Raw genomic sequence first — 11,989 nt, forward strand, 5'->3', positions numbered from 1 at the left:
TTACTGGGATTCCCATACTTCTCAGGGAGAGACACCCTAACATAGGGGTTGGCCAACTTCTGTAAAAAGCCAGATAGTGAATATTTTGGGCTTTGTGGCCCAGACAATCTCTGTCACAACTACTTTGTCATTGCATTGCAAAGTCAGCCATAGACAAGTGGGTGTGACTGTTCCAATGACACTTTTATAAAAGCGTTCCAATAACATTTATAAAAATAGTCTACAGGCTGGATTTAGTTTGCCCACCCCTATTCTAGAAGAGAGAGTATATATCCTCCTTCTGCTACCCTGTCTCTGAACAGCCTTTCAGAGATCACACTAGGTTTGCCTTTGGAGTTTCTAAATTCCTAGATCTTTTATTTCCCAAAATATCATAAGCAACGAATAATCTGCTTCCACTTGCCAATCAGGTGCAGAGGCCTGAAATGCCCTTCCCCAGTGCAGTGGACAGTGCATGGCACATACTAAGCACTGTGTACGTGTGCATAAAATCTTTAACCCAGGTCTTTCTGAGATGGACGCAGGAGGTTCTTACTCTGAATCTGTTTGGTGCCTAAAACCTTGCCATAAAGTGATTTTGTAACGTCAGCAGTGCTCTGCCTGTGTGTTGGTGGGGTGGGCGGCATGAATTTCGGACCTGGAGAGTAGAGTGTAGCTGGTCAGGAGCTGGGGCAAGGCTGGAGTCTTAGAGGATACCCATGTCTATGGTATGGTTATCCTGTCCATCATTCATAGCCTATTGGAAAAAATGCAGAAGTTACTAACATCTTTGAGTTAGTAGAGTGGTAAACAGTATAGCAATGCATAAATTAAGCCAGTACACATTAAAGACAAGCATGCCTGCTTCTGTGGTGATGTAGTCTATAAAATGCCTAAATCAAATAGCCATGCAAATTAAAATCTAAAAAAATGGAGTCACTAAAACCCTGACACAGCCAGCACCAGGGAAGGAGGCAAAGGAGGCTTGCTAACAATACATAGAGCCTTTTCACACTTCCTTCTGTCCCCAAGGGACTCCATGGAGGTCACAGATACCCTGTTTCCCTAGAGCCACAAATCAGGACATGCTTTGTGGGCCTGACTGAATGGGCCCACCTAGCAGTGAAGCTGGTGCCAGGAGAGCCGTGGAGCTGGGACTGTGACTCTGTCCTTGCCACCTCCTGACACTATTTGGAGCATCTTTAGGTTAGCCACAGTCTCCTATTCTGAAAAACTAACCAGAATGAGGCATTTACTCACCCAGCAGCTTTTTCCCCCAGATGCAGTCAAAGTCAATGTGCGTATTATAGTCTTCAGTGGGTCGGTTTCCTTTAAAATTTCAAATTCTTCTCTTTCACTTTCCTTGTGTTTCAGATCTCTAAACGCTCCCAAAGAGAGTTTATGATAATCCTGATATCTCCCGTTTCTTATTTATCTGACATCCGAACAACTTGTAAATTATATTTCAGTTCAACAACAGTTTATTGAGCATCTACTATGTCTTGATGTTGTAAATTCGATAAAGAATGGTGCAGAATATTACTTGAGCATCACACAGATGCATAAGGTAGGTTTGTTTTCCTACAGCCTCTTCTCATATGAGTGTAGGGTATGTAAGTTAATAGTTTTATACCTCTTTCTCACTATTTATCTTTGGACATTTGGTTTTTCATTTTAAAAGTCCATTTTGCAAAAATGTATGGTCAATTTTGAAGAGGACTAGTTTATCTTAGTTGTAATGTTATATATTTTTTATGCTTGAATTATTTACTGTGTGTTTGGTTATTGACCTATTAGATTTGTCATTTTATGCCATACATATTTTCATTGGATACGCTTAGGCTAAGCTACATTTATTTATACCATAGTACATTAACCATAAAATTATCCAACTACAGTAAAAACATGATAATCTAGAACCCACGGGGACTGGGTTATTCAAGATAGCCAAGTTTTAAGAATTAACATTAACAATTTGTGATGGAAATCTTCCTAAAATGGATTATACCTTTCCCTTTGATCTTGAACACATACATGAAGTCTCATTAACTTTCATTATAATTCCCAGTCATCAGTAAGAATTGGACTATGTGATTCAGTTCTCATTAAAGGACTCAGGCTTTTTGTTTTGTTTTAGGTTTTTTGTTTGTTTGTTTGTTTTCTGTTTTCTCATTGTCATTCTTAAAACATTTTGGTTTCTTTGATTGCTGTCAACTGTATTTCTCATTGACCTTACCTGTGGTCTTCCCTCTGCCCTTCAAGTTGCTGCTTTTATGCTTCTGTGGACTTGGAGACCAGGTAATGGTGCTTGTTAGAGTACAGCCAGCTTGAGAAAGGGCTTCTGGAGCCCACTAACCGGCCAGTTACCACGGTTGTGTATTAACTTGCAAGCAGCTCTTGTCTTGGTTTTCTGTGTGTTTGAGCGACTGGGTGGTAAAATGAGGGAGATCTGCTCTGACTCCTCCCATCAACATCCTTCTCTGCTCCGCAGAGCTGTGGAGAGGCTGATTCTAGTCAGGAACGCCGAGCTAAGGGAAGTGTTTGAACACACTTCAGAAAAGAAAATTTAAACAGCCTTCATTTTAAGTTTATAGTTTATTAAACGATGCCTATATTGTGATCGTATCCTGCTAATTCCCTTCTCTCTTTTATCCTATTGCTTCCTTTTCTTCTTATTTTATAAACCTCAAACATATGCTTTTTTGGCTTCCAATTTATTGGGACCAAAGCTAAAGGCTTAATTCTGAAAAAGCATCTCTAGTCAGAACTACACAGCCCATAATGATTCTAACTTTTTTCTTTTGTTATGACATTTTATAATGGATGTGTTACATACATTTTTTTTTACCGTAGGTGCTTTGCAGAGTAACAGTGAAAAATGCTTTGTCAATGGCACTGGCAGGTGCATGTTAGACCGGAAGCCTTGAGTGTCTTACGTTTCCATGTTGCTTCACAGCTTCTCCAACATCTGCATCATCTTTTCTCATTGGACCTTCAGAACAATGCAGGGATGGTATTGTCCCCCACGTCAGAGCCAGGAAACCAGAGGCACAGAGGTGTCAAGTGACTCATCCAAAGTCACACCACTGTTAGCATTATCAAGTTTGAGGTCAGATCTTCTGCTTCCAAGGTCAGTAGGGTTTTCCCGCTGGTCCTAAGTACTTATACTGGTAATAGATAAGACTTAGTTCTGACTGTGTAGACTGGGGCTGCCAACCCCAATGAGCACATGGAGTGTCAGGTCACCCAGAGAGAAAGGAGGGGCACTTGATGGGCATGTGATCCTAAGGGGATGGTACCTCATCATCTTCAACTAGCTGTCATCCTGCTGCTGCCGGAGGTGGGTGGAGACTGCCCACTTGACAGCCAACTCCAACTGGTGCACTAATTGGGGACCCTGGTACTAAATATAGTAGCTTTAATTGTTACTGTAGATAATTGTCCAGTGTTTTTAGAGGACTAAATATTATTATTTCTAGTTGTATTTTGGCCACTATTAGTCAGTTAATGAAATTATTATTTTTCAAAACTAGTACATAAGTGTTTTGAAATAAATTCTGATCCATTTCTTAATACAAAAATAACTACCACTTGTATCCAAAGTAGAAGTTTCCTTTACTTTTACTTTTATATTTTAAAATATAGCTGTTCTTTGGGCTGGAAAAAATAAATGGTCTTTGGCAAAAATAATCTGTATAACTGGATTTAATATGTCATCTACTAAATCTATGACTTGCTTTAAGAATTGTTAATGATAGGATATATTAAGACAATGTTTTTCAAAGTCTACTAAGCTGTTACATTCTATACAGATTAATATTTAAATAAACCTAAACCAATTTATATATTTTTTTATTTGTATGTGGGTGTATGCATTTGCTGATGGACTAGATTGCTTCTAGATAAGTCAGCCGAACCTCAGAGATCTAAAATGTTCTCATTATCCAGTTTAGTTTAATAAAAAAAAAAAAAACCAGAAATTTAGGCTGATCTATTTATATTAGCTCACTGGTGCTATCAAGTTAATCCTATAATTAAAATTCATTTCTCAAAGATGTTACTAAAATCTTAGAAATATTAAAGTTTTAAACTCTAAAGATTGGTATGAAAGTGATTAAATTTTCCCCGTTATTTTTTTCCCTCTCTCCCAGAGTGATTAATTTCACTTTCTGTGTCTTCCTCCATGAGCCCTAATGCTTCTGCTGAGATTCCTAATTCAGTGAACCTGTTGAGGGGATCATTTCTGTTAGACAGACAGCTGCTGAAAAGGCATTCGCTTTCTGAGCATGGATTTTAGGTTATGGCCAATCAAGACTCCGAGCTGGAAGAACACCTGTCAGAGACGCTTTTCTGCAAGGAGATGGTCTCTTTAATCAGATTTCATTGTACTTCAGAAAAAGGTTCATTTTAAAATGTGAGTAAAATGGCATCTGCTTTTATGATTCATCCTTTTCAGCTGAAACACCAATTTGGAGCTTATTTATGACATTGTTCTATGGTGAAACGAGAAACTGCAACAAAGTGTTCAAAATGGAAGGTCTTTCCCAGATGTTTGATTTATAATTTTCTCTTTTAAAAAAAAATGTAAAAATTTGTTTTTGAACTTTTCTGTGTGAATATAATTAATGATAGGAATTCTTAAGAGCAAACTTTCAAAATGTTTATGCTAAATTGTGAAAACACATGATGAAACCTGGGAAACTTTCCTGTGTTGAAATTTGTTGCATTTATCAGTCTGTGAACAATGCAAAGTATTATTGATACTGAGTGGTGTTTAGAGGGACTACACTTGACTTTAAACTTGGCTCTAATTAGAGGCACGGTAAAGTACATGAAACACAGGTACTTTCTCACATCTGCAGACTCTATTGAGTGTAACTATTAGAAGACAAACTTCATTTTGCAAACTGTAATTTAATGGTATAACAGTGTGCAGGCCAGAATATCAGTTAATTTTCAAAACATTTTATTCTACACCAATTAGCTCAGGTCCTGGAGGGCAAAATGACAAGAGGTTACTCGTTCACTATGTATTTAATTAATTGAAAAATGCTCAAATTGCTTTTACAGTTGTTATTAAAAAGTAGAATCAGTGTTGCCAGTGCTCAACCATAATTGGAACCCCAGGGAATTAAATATTTAGCATTAGTAATGTAACAGCACTTAGGACACAAATTTCTATTTTCGTAATGAAAGCTATACACTGTGAGTGCAGGAGGCTGAAACGACAGCTGTGACAAGTGAAACGGCCTGGGATATTTCAATAAGACACCTCATTGGACAGCAAGTCTTACCACATTACTCGTTTGTAAGAGATCTGCAAGTTTAATTCCCAGTAGAAACCCGTTACCCAAGTATTTAGATTTCTAATTGCATGCGGGATGAACAGTTGGGCAAATGTCTTGCCATAAGTGGCTGAAATGTATAGTGCTTTCTAAATAATCCTATATAAGTTCATGCCTCTGTCAATTTAAAAATAGCGGGACTGTCAGGGAATAAAGATCTTGTTTGTTTTAAGTTTAATTACATTTTAGGCATAAATGCTTTCAGTGCTACAATGAGAAAACTTGGATATTGGGCTCTAATGAGCTGCAGTGGTAGACGGCTAGAGACCCTAAGGGATTCACTCTGTAAATTAACTGGATAAAAGTACTTGGTTAGGATACAGTTGATGGCTGAGCTGTTCTTAAAACCCAGTTATAGAGCTGTCTCTCACTGCTGTTTTTATTCTAAACAGGCCCTGTAGAGACTTTAACAGCCGCCTGTTACAATGGTTCAACTTGTCAAAATGTATTATATTACTCAACTAATAAATAGTATTAAAGGGTATTTGACTTCATTTCTCGTTTTCAGAGGGGATCAGGTTGATAAACACAATTGGCTTAGATTGGCCTTATTTTAATTTGTTTATGTCACCCAAGTAACATTGAAGGTCCATGGTTTGAATCTGTAAACATTACTTTCCTGGAGATGTAAAACTTACACAATATTATGTACAATGGAAACAATTAATGGAGACTATCCTAGAATTTTCATCCTTGAAAGATGTATGACTTTGACATTTTTAGCCCATGTTCAAAGTATTTGAAAACCCCCTAGCTAAACTGATGTTCTTTGAAGCATGATTAGACTAATTCCTTTGCTAATCATTCTCTTTTGTTGGAAAAAAAAAGTTGTAGGATAAATTGATTTTATAATTTTCTTTTGCTTATCATCGTCCCTGTATTAGTTTTCGAGAATTTATTCTGATTATGACTTCTTCTCTATTTCACTTTTTGCAATTTTTAAAACAATATATGCTTGCTTTAAAAGTAAAGAGAAAAAGGAAAAATGTAGTTTATTTGACAAACTCCTCTTTTGATGCTCTCCCCCAGTCCTACTTCCCTGCCTGGTACCTTTGCTAACAATTTGAAGGAGTCCTTTCATAACATTTTCTGTGCATTCTATGCATGTGCACATATGGGTATACTATATACATATATTACATAGAACATATTTTAAAAACATAATTTGGATTATTCGATAGCAGTCTGTGACTTGCTTTTTCTCCCACTTAATTTATCATAGACATCTTCCTATGTTAGTGCCCAAGATCATACTCATTGTTTTTAATACTAATTTTTATTCCATATTTTAAAGGTATAAAATTTATCTGTTTCCCATTGGTGTCATTTAAAGTCATACCCAGTTTTTACTACACTGACCTGAGTGTGATAAGTGTGTGAGTTTGCAGCACATGTGTGTACCTCCCTGTGCACATGTCATGACAAAATATTAGACTGCCATTTATTGAGTGATTACTCTGTGCCAGGCATTATTCAAAACACTACATATATGAACTCATTCTATCTTGACAATATAAAGAGTTAAGATGTATTATTATCCCTCTTTTTCATATAGGGAAACTGAGGCATAGAGAGTTTAACTTGCCCAAGGCCACATGGTGAGTGATCAGTAGAGCCAGGCTTCAAACCGAGGAGGTTTGGCACACCCTAAGACTCTGAGCTCTTGGCTAATAATAGTGTGCCTACGGCATTACGTTGCTTTTTTCTTGTAATTTGCCTCTCCTTATTAGTGGGTATGAATGTGTTTTCACATATTTATTGCCATTGCATTTCTTCTTTTGAGAATTGACCTGTTTATATCTTTTGCTCATTTTCCTGCAGTGTTGTCCCGTCAAATTACAAAAAAAGATCTTTATTGATTATGGCCACTTTGTTATACTCACAAATATTTTTTCTCAGCCTATGGCTTATATTTTTACTTTGTTATTTTAATATTATCAAGTTTTGCTTTATGGATTGGGGTATAAGAAGCCTTTCACCACCCCAAGATTACAGGTATATTTTCCTACATCTTTTTCTACTACTTTTAATTTTTTTGATGTTTTGATCTTAATCTACGTGGGATTTATTTGGGCGTGCTGTGTGACATAAAGATCAAGCCTTTTGTTTCCAGTGACATCCAGTTTCCTCTTGTAAATTGTCCATTCTTTTTCCTCTATAGCTTGAAATACGACCTTTGTCTAATGCTATATTCCACCTATATTTGTCTCTGGATCCTAGTTCTCTTGTACTATTCCATTTGTCTAATCCTGCAACATCACACTTTTTATCATTATAACATAAAAGTAAATTTAAATCTTTTAACTTTTTTTAAATGCTCACTATCAGATACTCGACCTTAAATTTTAAAAGTGATACGTATTTATAAATTAACAAATACAAATAGTTTAGAAAAGCATAAAGTTGTGGAAGACAGGATAACGATCTTCTAGAGATGTCCACATCCTTATCCTGGAATCTGTGAATTACATAGCAAAGGGGAATTAAGTTTTCAGGATGCAACTGAAGTCACTAATCAAATAACTTTAACATAGGAAGATCATCCTGGATTATGCAGGGGAGTCTAATGTAATCGCAAGGGTTCTGAAATGTAGAAGAGAGAGGCAGAAGACTCAGTGTCAGAGTGATGCAACGTGAGAAAGACTCAACTGAGCGTTGCTGGCTTTGCAGTTCAAGGTGTGGACCACGAGCCACGGACTGTGGGCAGCCCCTAGTCACTGGGAAAGGCAAGAAGACAGACTCTCCTCTAGAGCCTCCAGAAAAGAACAAAGCTATGCTGACCTTGATTTTTGCCCAGTGAAACCCAATTTAGACTTCTGATCAGACATGGAAAATAAATTTATGTTGCCTAAACTGCCCAGCAGCAATAAAAAACTAATATAAAGGTGAAAAGTAAAAATTCTTCTCCCCATTTTCTGCTCCCCTCTCTATCCAGCTCCAGGTCCACTCCTGATGGTAACAACCCTGAACGAGGTTTTCGTTGGTGTGGGGGCTTTAGGGTGGGAGGGGAAATGTCTTTGCAGAATTGTGACTCTGCAGAGTTTAGATTTCTAGCTTCTCTCTCTCTTTAAAGCCAATTTGTCAGTTTTCTACCTACTTCCTGCCTTCTGAAATGGTTTTGATTTCTTTTAAAATTATTTTGATATCTTTTATCCAGGGACATCTTTTCCATTTCCTTTTTCCTGTGTACTTTTACTCTTTTTGTGTTTCTGTGCAATAACTTTTGGGGGTCTTTAGGACAGAGAGGAGGTTAAATGTACGAGATGACCCCACCTTCCTTCTACCTTTTAGAAATTCCTTGAATGTCTGATTAGTCGATGACTTCTTTCTTGCTTACCGTGCTGCCGTGGAAGGGTTTGTTTATTTCGTCCTCCAGTTGAAACTAGCAGCTCATCAGCTTGAGGTGAAAACCTGCCACGCTTGCTTGTTTCTGCCAGAATAATATATTTTTTCAAATAGTACAAAACGTTTTTTAGAATCTTTTGTTTTGCAAATATTTATACTTATGGAAAATTTTCAAGAGTAGTGCAATGAATTCTTATATATATTCTTCATTTTGACTCACCAGTTGTTCACATTTTGTTATATTTGCTTTTTCTCATTCTCTCCCTCATAAGTCCTGTGATCTTCTACTCCTAAATGCTTTCACAATATAATTATCAAATTTGGGGAATTTAACATTGATACAGTACTAGTATCTAATCAATCCATATTAAAATTTCACGAATTATCACAATAAAGTTTTTTTTATAGTATTTCTCCCAATCTAGGATTCAATCGAAGCTCACCCTTTTCATTTGTTGTCTTGTATCTTTGGTCTTTTAATCTGGAACAGTCTTTTTTTTTTTCCATGACATTGACATTTGTGATGGGTCCAGATCAGTTGTTTTATAGAATGTCCTTCTAGTTGGGTTTCTCTGATATTTCCTCATGATTAAATACAAGAAAACCCCAGAAGCGATGCTGAGTTCTTCCCAGTTCATCAGATCATAAGGCCCATGGTGTTGCTTTGCTGCAATATTGGTGACAACCGCTTGGTTAAGGTGATGTCTGTTAGGTTTCCCCAATGTAAAGTGTTCTCTTTGTAATGAATAAGAAGTCTGTAGAGACGTACTTTGAGTCTGCAAATATCCATTGTAAAATAATTTAGTAGATTTTATTCTAAACAGAGCCACACTATTTTTAATGTTTATAGAGTCCCAAATTAAGATGATTATAATACACATTACCGTTCAGTCTACTGGAGAAATAGTGGTGAATCAAAGAGATAAAGCCTTCACATCTAACTAAATTGGTTTAACACCTTGAGGATGGTCTTTCCAGTTACCTTTAGAAGGGAGTCTCTTTCTTTGGCAGTACCACCATGTATCGTTCTGCGGATTGTGCACTGCACGAGAACATTATTCGTATTGTGGCCATAGTAGGTTTTGTACATTTATCTTGACAGTTTTTCAGCAAATGGAAACAAAGCATCTTGAGAAAATGGAGTGTTTTTCTAATTTGCATATAGGAAGTGGGTTATAAGCGTTCCTTTCCATCAATAAAGTAAGTGACAATATTTAAGACAACAGCTTAGGAATGTCAGTAATGTTAGAGCTGCATGAGGGAGGCCAGCAGACATAAAGGACTTCTGATATGCTGACCCGGGATGTGCTGACCCAGGAAGTGGGAAATTCGAGGGCTCTCAGCCAGGGATTTAAGGACGTGTTAGAGAAGAGAAAGAGCAGACATGTTACGTAGGCAAAGACATGTGCTTTAGAGGTATTTGGAAGATCATGAATTGGTCTAATGGTTATGGATGTAATAAGTTTCCAGAAAAAAAAATTAAGCAGAGGAAAATGAAAAGGCATTAGCACCGAGGCCATGAAATTCTTACAGCTGAAGCATCTCAGAGGAAGTGGTTTTGGGGTGCATGAGGAGTGGGAGAAGAATGAATGTGCCCAGGAAAAAGAGGACTAGTTCAAAGAGAATCCTCTCACTGGGGTGAAATCCTGGCAAAGGGTCTGGGTTGGGTCCCACTGGCTTTCAGAGCTCAGGAAGCAAGGGCAGTCCTTGGGCTCAGAGAAAAATGCCTGTTTTCTGAGTGCTCCCCAACCCCTGGGCCATGGACCAGGCCGTGGAGCTCTGCCACTGCCCCCCTGTCCGTGGAAAAATTGTCTTCTATGAAACTTAGGAAAGCGGGGTGTGGGGTGCACAGCAGGTGAGCAAGCGAAGCTTCATCTGTATTTACAGCCACTCCCCTCCCCATGGCTCACATCACCGCCTGAGCTCTGCCTCCCCCGCCTCCCCCTCCGTGAGCTCTGCCTGATAGAAAAATTGTCTCCCACGAAACCAGTCCCTGGTGCCAAAAATGTTGGGGAGCGCTGCTACCTAGTGTTGAAAGCGTGCAGCTTTGCTGTGAATCCACGCTCCTCTGTGTGCCACTGAGCCTCACTTCTGGGATGGTAGCAAGAGGCGCCCAACAGTCAAACTCATTGTCTTTCCCCTAAACAACCTCTGCCTGATGTGTGTCCTCCCTTGGAGGAGAAGGAGAGAGAATGCACAGGGGAACGCAGAAGAACTGGATGGCTTGAGACACAGGTGATTTCTAAGCCTCTCTGCCAACCTCCTGGGCAAGGTCAAGGCTGCTAGCCCGTGACTGGCCTGATGGCTGTGGTCCGTTGCCCAAATGGTTCATGTGCGTGTCCTATCTCTTCCGATAGTTTGTAAATGGTAGAAGCAGCTTCTACCCTGTTCTCAGGGTGCTATATATGCACCAAGCAGGTGCTTAATAAATGCTCATCTGTGGAGAAGACAGGGCAGCTCCGAAGGACAAGGCTCAGGAGTGGAGACTCAGACATGTGCGGCTGGCTCAGAAGGGAGAATAAACAGTAGCTTTTGTTTGTTTTGTTTTTCTTTTTTGGTCTTAACCTATGTTAAGCAAAAGGATCTAATGGGACTAACTTTCTTTATTGCTTACCTGTAATTATTGTACAACTATGAATTTGTGCACCTATTAATAACTGGAATTCTAAGAAAAGAGGCCATATAGGAACTGTCTGTGGTCAAAGCAAGTTGATTCATAATTTTAATAATGGGAGCTCACATTTATTGAGCATTTACTATGTGCTTATGTATTTACATGTGTAGCATGTAGTATTTCATTTAATTCCCATAAGGGAGTAGATTATCCCTATTATTCATATTTTTTACAGGTGAGGAAACTAAGGCTCAGAAAAGAAGAGTTGTCATTCAAGTTTATGGGATTCATGAATGAAAGAGCTAGAACTTGGACCCGGGTCTGTCTGATGCCAAAGCTCCTGTTGGCCCAGCCATGTGCCACTGTTTTCTCCCTCCGCATTTCAGCATCACAGAGTCATGGCCAGAGCCCTGACATCTCAGAGAAAAAACACATCGTGGAGGTCGTCTGTCTGGTTCCACTCCTGTCGGCGTTGAGGAGAAAGTTTCAGCCTAACATTTCCAGCCACCGATCGTTTGCAGAGCGGGGGCTGTCACTTTGCAGTGATTTCCTCACCTGAAACAGTGAGACCAGAATCTGCAGCTTACCAAAGAGGAGCACAAAAGCTGGCCCCGAATTATTTTTGGCAAATGTACACAGCCCTTTGTCTGCAGGAAAAAGGAAGCTATATTCCGGAGTAACTTAAACAAGTGCAGTTCTTAGCCTG

The 11,989-nt window shown here is 38.6% G+C and overlaps 1 long non-coding RNA gene across 1 annotated transcript; it reads left to right on the plus strand.

The window, feature by feature from the left end:
- Window positions 1–2,962: 2,962 nt before the first annotated feature.
- Window positions 2,963–11,974, plus strand: LOC123624970. Its single transcript, XR_006730322.1, has 3 exons — window positions 2,963–3,109; window positions 4,131–4,393; window positions 11,519–11,974. It is a non-coding gene; the product is annotated as an uncharacterized LOC123624970 (long non-coding RNA).
- Window positions 11,975–11,989: the final 15 nt, after the last annotated feature.

The sequence above is a fragment of the Lemur catta genome, chromosome 20, assembly GCF_020740605.2.
Source record: "Lemur catta isolate mLemCat1 chromosome 20, mLemCat1.pri, whole genome shotgun sequence".
Classification (NCBI taxonomy): domain Eukaryota; kingdom Metazoa; phylum Chordata; class Mammalia; order Primates; family Lemuridae; genus Lemur; species Lemur catta.